Raw genomic sequence first — 6932 nt, 5'->3', positions numbered from 1 at the left:
ACTTGCCGATTAGATATACCAGTTGTAATCTATTATATATGTATCTATTATATGCATTTATATATATGTATTATATATATTACATTATACATATGTTACATATATATAATATATTCAAATATATGTTTATATATATATATACAAATGTATGTATATATGCACGTATATATACATACATACACACACACACACACACACACACACACATATATATATATATATATATATATATATATATATATATATATATATATATATATATATATATATATATATATATATATATATAACCATATATATACACTATATATATATATATTTATATATATTATATATATATATATATATATATATAAAAAATATCATATATATTAGGAAGAAAGATATATATATATATAATGGTGACTAGAATGCCATTTAATTTTTGAATAACCACGGGTGCTCCACTACTTACTAAAACAGTAATGGTACCCACAACTTTGGTGTTGAAAAAATATCAGATATATTAGGAAGAAAGATTACGATAACGCTGCAAATCTAAATGCTATTTAATTTGATGCTGAATAATGTGAGATTGTTTACTAAAACAGTAATGGTAGTGCAGTTAGGTGTTGTCATTATTAATTTTGAAGATATATATATATATATATATATATATATATATATATATATATATATATATATATATATATATATATATATATATATATATTTAGCCAAGACCACAGGAAAAATAAAAGGAGTACTAAGCGCTTTCGTGTTCTTTCAACACATTTTTAAGGTACACACACACACACACACACACATATATATATATATATATATATATATATATATATATATATATATATATATATATATATATATATATATATATAATGTAGATAGACAGGTAAATTTATCTTCAACATCGTTTTCCTGACAATGACTCCCGAGTAAAGAGATGACAGTGATCTCTGCCCTTTCAAACTTCAACTAAAGAATCTTGGATGACTCCTGCAGGAAAACTTCCCCAACACCTACTGTACACTGAAGGCTTATCGGCAGTTTGATGAAGCCCTTAGCTCCACAAAAGGACATCAACGCCTCGTCGAACCCCTTTACCCTCACTGTGACCTTTTCCTTTTACCTTGCACGAACCTCCTCTTTCCTGGATGCTGAGGCTCTTCCCATCAAGTATACAACTCTTTCACACAATCTATCCACATTCTGGTGGTCTGTCCCAAATATTTTAACCAAAGAGAAAGATATTTCCAGGGTAAACCCCTCCCTGATATTTTGGGAGATGAAGCAGATATTTCTGCTATCATCTCTTTTTTAAAGTGTGTTAAAATTTTTAACGATATTTAATTTATTTCTTAATATATTTATTACATTACATCATTCATTAAACTTCATACCTTTATTTATTGGTCACGTCACTTCATTTTATTTATTAATCATTTCCTTCATGAATTCATAACCTTAACATAATCCATTTTCTCTTCATTACGGCGCTGAATGGCTTTCTTGGCCCCAGTGCCTGGGCTTTTGCCCTAAATGTCATCCATCCATTCATCCATCTTGACGTTCTTGGACTTCCTCTCCTCCTTTTTCCCAGCACTTCTGAACTGTACACAGTTTGCTCAACTTACCATCATTCTTTCTACAGTACCGAAAAAAGGCACTGCTTCGTCATTTCACTTCAGCTCACACTTTTACCACTCATACACGTTTCCACATTATTTGGTAGGTATACAGTTCATTTGTATAGCGTCCATCATTTTTTCTTTCATTTAATTGCATAAATGAGAGATTATTTAACAGTCTCTTCACGCATTATCGCCGTGGTTTCCATGAGCACTCACGTTTCCAATTTTCCTCTCAATCTTTAGCGCACATCCTGCTACCTTCCCTTCTTCGACGATCCTGCGACTCGCCCCTTCATTCCTCCTACCTTCATCTGAAATATTTATATACTTCTATGATACATTTCCGAAACTCATGTTTCCATTACTCCACCATCCATATTAACATTCATTGCTCCATCCTTATGGTTTCCTTTCACCCTCGTAACTTGTTCGCGGTAGCGTTTACTTGTAGCTTTATACTCTTGCAAAGACTTTCAAACTTTTTCTAGTCGCTGTAGTTTCTCTTCATTGTCCCCCATCTGTATTGTATCACCTGGAAACGTCGGCTGATTCACACTTCATTCTCGACCCAGTCTTATCCTGCAACACCTACTGTATATCCTTTTCCAGACTTCTTTCACAGTTTCATTCGTGGAAATATTAATCAGTGATGGAGACACAACGCACCCTTGCCTCAGCCTCATGTTTGCACCAATCTCAATCCCGCCTACAAACTCCTAACATATGCTTCAGTTTTTTCATGAGAACGTTTTATCCATCTCAGCAACTTAATCGTAGATATATACAGCACACCTTTCATCATAAACTCCCTCCACATTGTCTTTACTTTGAAACAACTCTTTTATTGCGTCATAACAAGCACTTGGCCCACACACTCACTCCATTTTGCGATGATTGCATTGTTCCTTTGACTGTGAGACATTTGCTGGCCGAATGTCCCAGTCTTGGGAATTTGAGACATACGTTCCTGTCCTGGGGATGCGACAGGGAAGGACATTTCATCCTCGCTACAATTCTCGGTGAGGATTGTCATATGGAGCAGATGTGCATCTTTGTTGGGGAGGCGGGCCTCCTCAATAAACTTTAAATTATACATATATGCAATATGTGTATTTATAGATAGTATATATGAATATATTTGATTATAATACTGTATAACATGTGCGCGTGTGTGTGTTTATACATTTTTCATATGAAACTACTTTAAAGTCAATTATTTATTTGTATTTTGGTTTCCCTTTTTAAATTATTACGGCGTCAATAACCTTGATGTTGTGACGCCAATTTTAGTAACTATAATCAGTCAATTAATCTATCTTTCTTGCCTAAGTGCATGCATACATACATACATACATACATACAAAAACATTGTTTAGCATTGTGTATTTGATGGTAAAGCCACTACATAATTCGATATTTATTCCCTTCATTTCGAACCTCGAACGGTCAATGTGTGTTATTTGCATTCTCATGTTAAATCTACTTCGGCATAGTTTCTTTACCATTTCCCTTGGGCCATTATGCTTCTCAGGATGGCAACAAAGCACGGTTTTCTTCCCTTTTTTAAGCAGCAACTGAGATAAACATGAAGCCAAGTCTGGCTGTGTACTCACCACCTTGACGCTCGTGACTGGTTATGAAATATTGTGAAACTGACAGAACGTTTCCGTTGCTGCGCGCATAATAACTTCCCACGGTCATGGCTGCCATATTTATCTTCGATAGGAAGCTCTTGCTTATGTTTTTCTTTTCCCTTTGTTTATCAGTTTGCTTGCGTGTATCTTTGTTAGTTGAAGTATTGGCTGTTTTTACCAGTGGGTTTTCTTAAAACCTGATTACTGTGGCTATGTGGGAGGCTGATTATACTTAAGTCAGAGAGATGTTACTAGAGGTTGAAAAGGCATCGTTGATAGTTCAAGGACAAATATTTCCTAGTGTTCGGTAGTGAGGGCTTATTCATGAATTACCGCAGTCTAATGTTCTTTGCAGCGTGCCTTTGGCCCTTTGCTGCAGCCCCTTTCGTTCCCTTTACTGTACCTCCTTTCATATTCTCTTTCTTCCATCTTACTCTCCACCCTCTCCTAACAATTGGTTCATAGTGCAACTGCGAGCTTTTCCTCTTGTTGCACTTTTCAAGCTTTTTACTGCCAATTTCCATTTCAGCGCTGAATGATGTCATAGGTCCCATTGCTTGGCCTTTGGCCTAAATTCTTTATTCAATTCAGTTCTTAATGTACCTGGATGACGGTGTGGTACTCCTCTAAAAGTAGAGCAGAAAATGTATTCTTCTTCTTTGTAGAACAGTCACCCAGGTGCATGAATTCATTAAGGTTACCAGGTTATACATTGTCATTTGCGTCTGATTTTAATACGCACATATTAAGGGGATACCAACCAACTGGCTGCGAAGTAAACTTCTTCTCAAAGCAGCTAGTATTGCAAGCAAACAAGCAAAGCGAAGAGGGCGTAAAACATTCCGCCAAGTCAAAAGCAGTCCTCGAAAGTGTATGTACAATTACACAAAGCGCAAGCGTATACGAGTCTTCTATATATTTTGGAGGCATCCATTTATCGGTGTTTTCAATTTTTTTGACCCCAGCACGAAGTGAGCTGCGTTGTTTTTCAATGCAGGTGTATTATGTTAAATGTGCAATTTTCTTGTTTTTAGTTTTCTGTAAAAGAAAACTGTTGAGGTGGCTATTTGTCTGTCCGTCCGTAAATTTTTCTGTCTGCCCTCAGATCTTAAGAACTACTGGGGCCAGAGGGCTGCAAATAGGTATCTTGATCATCCACCCTCCTATCATTAAACATACCAAGTTGCAGCCCTCTAGCCTCAGCAGTTTTTTTTATGTGAGGTTAAAGTTAGCCATGATCGTGCTTCTGGCACCTCTATAGGTGCCAACAACACATCCACCATTGGACCGAGGCTGAAAGTTTCATGGGCGTGGCTGAGAGTTTTATGGGTCATGGCTGAGAGTTTCATACAGCATTATGCGCTGTACAGAAAACTCGATTGCGCCGAAAAAAACTTCAGCGCATTTTTTACTTGCTTTATTTAGTTATCTGAAATGGACTTAAAAAAAATCTGTATGGTGATAGGCTGACTGCAGTAGAATGGATGCAGGTTTTCCAGATAAAGTCCGGCTGATACCTAGAATCCCTTAATGTCAGATATTTCATCATAACTGGCTTGTCCATGCGTGATGTCAGTCTTGTCTGTGTAGGACTGGTGTGTTGGCGTGCCGAGGAAGGATGGTTGCTGGTTAAGGCATGATCCTATTTTGTGTCCCAGCAAAAGGCAATAACACGAATAAGTGTCAGGCTCTAAGCACTGTTCTCATGGCATTCGTACGTTTTCTGTAATAAGCAGATTTATTATTTCAGTCTAAAAAATCAGCTTGGGGATGATAAATTTTTCGTAGATAACAAGCGTATGACCTCAGCAACATAAAAAGAAGATTAAAGGAAAGAGACTCTGTACTGACAAAACCTACGACAAAGCTCTTAATGACTCTATGTATTACCTCTCTCTCTCTCTCTCTCTCTCTCTCTCTCTCTCTCTCTCTCTCTCTCTCTCTCTCTCTCTCATATTGATTCCATTGAAATCACGTCTAAATCAATATTTATTCACGATAGATCCTTGTTTGGACTGTTCAGCAGTGAGAGACTTCTTGCGTCGGTGATCCAAATGGGACTTCTAGATTTCATAAGTCGTAAGACTTTCATCATGCGGATTTCTATTGCGAGTCAGGTTGCTGAGGAAGCGGCTGTTATTACAGGTTTTGGAGAATGCAAACTTTGTTCTTTCTTGTCTTCGAAGCTTATTTTGGAAACGGGTTCTCTCAGTGGCTGTGAAGCGAGCAAATTTCAGCTCTGTTTGAATGGAGAATGAAGTATTATCATGAGAGTGTTTGAATAGAGGATGAAGTATTATCATGAGGGTGTTTGAATAGAAGATGAAGTATTATCATGAGGGTGTTTGAATAGAGGATGAAGTATTATCATGAGGGTGTTTGAATAGAGGATGATGTATTATCATGAGGTTGTTTGAATAGAGGATGAAGTATTATCATCAGGGTGTTTGAATGGAGGATGAAGTATAATCATGAGGGTTTTTGAATGGAGGATGAAGTATTATCTTCAGGGTGTTTGAATGGAGGGTGAAGTATTATCATGAGGGTGTTTGAATGGAGGATGAAGTATAACCACCAGGGTGTTTGAATGGAGGATGAAATATTACCATCAGGGTTTTTGAATGGAGGATGGAGTATAATCACCAGGGTGTTTGAATGGAGTATGAAGTATTATCATCAGGGTTTTTGAATGGAGGATGAAGTATTATCATCAGGGTGCTTGAATGGAGGATGAAGTATAATCATCAGGGTGTTTGAATGGAGTATGAAGTATAATCATCAGGGTGTTTGAGTGATGATGAAGTATAACCACCAGGGTGTTTGAATGGAGGATGAAGTATTATCATGAGGGTTTTTGAATGGAGGATGAAGTATTATCATGAGGGTTTGTGAATGGAGGATGAAGTATTATCATCAGGGTTTTTGAATGGAGGATGAAGTATTATCATGAGGGTGCTTGAATAGAGGATGAAGTATTATCATGAGGGTGTTTGAATGGAGGATGATAAACACCAGGGTTTTTGAATGGAGGATGAAGTATTATCATCAGCGTTTTTGAATGGAGGATGAAGTATTACCATCCGGTTTTATGAATGGAGGATGAAGTATAATCATCAGGGTGTTTGAATGGAGTATGAAGTATACTCATCAGGGTGTTGGAATGGAGGATGAAATATCATCAGGGTTTTTGAATGGAGGATGAGGTATTACCATCAGGGTTTTTGAATGGAGGATGAAGTATAATCATCAGGGTGTTTGAATGGAGGATGAAGTATTATCATGAGGGTTTTTGAATGGAGGATGAAGTATAATCATCAGGGTGTTTCAATGGAGGATGAAGTATTATCATCAGGGTTTTTGAATGGAGAATGAAGTATTATCATCAGGGTGTTTGAATGGAGGATGAAGTATTACCATCAGGGTGTTTGAATGGAGGATGAAGTATAATCACCAGGGTGTTTGAATGGGGGATGAAGTATTACCATCAGGGTCTTTGAATGGAGGGATGAAGTATTATCGAGAGGGTGTTTGAATGAAGGATGAAGTATTATCATCAGGGTTTTTGAATGGAGGATGGAGTATTATCATCAGGGTTTTTGAATGGAGGATGAAGTATTATCACCAGGGTGTTTGAATGGAGGATGAAGTATTACCATCAGTGTTTTTG

The sequence above is a fragment of the Macrobrachium rosenbergii genome, chromosome 55 (genome assembly GCF_040412425.1).
Source record: "Macrobrachium rosenbergii isolate ZJJX-2024 chromosome 55, ASM4041242v1, whole genome shotgun sequence".
Classification (NCBI taxonomy): Eukaryota; Metazoa; Arthropoda; class Malacostraca; order Decapoda; family Palaemonidae; genus Macrobrachium; species Macrobrachium rosenbergii.
This window is presented reverse-complemented; position numbering follows the sequence as displayed.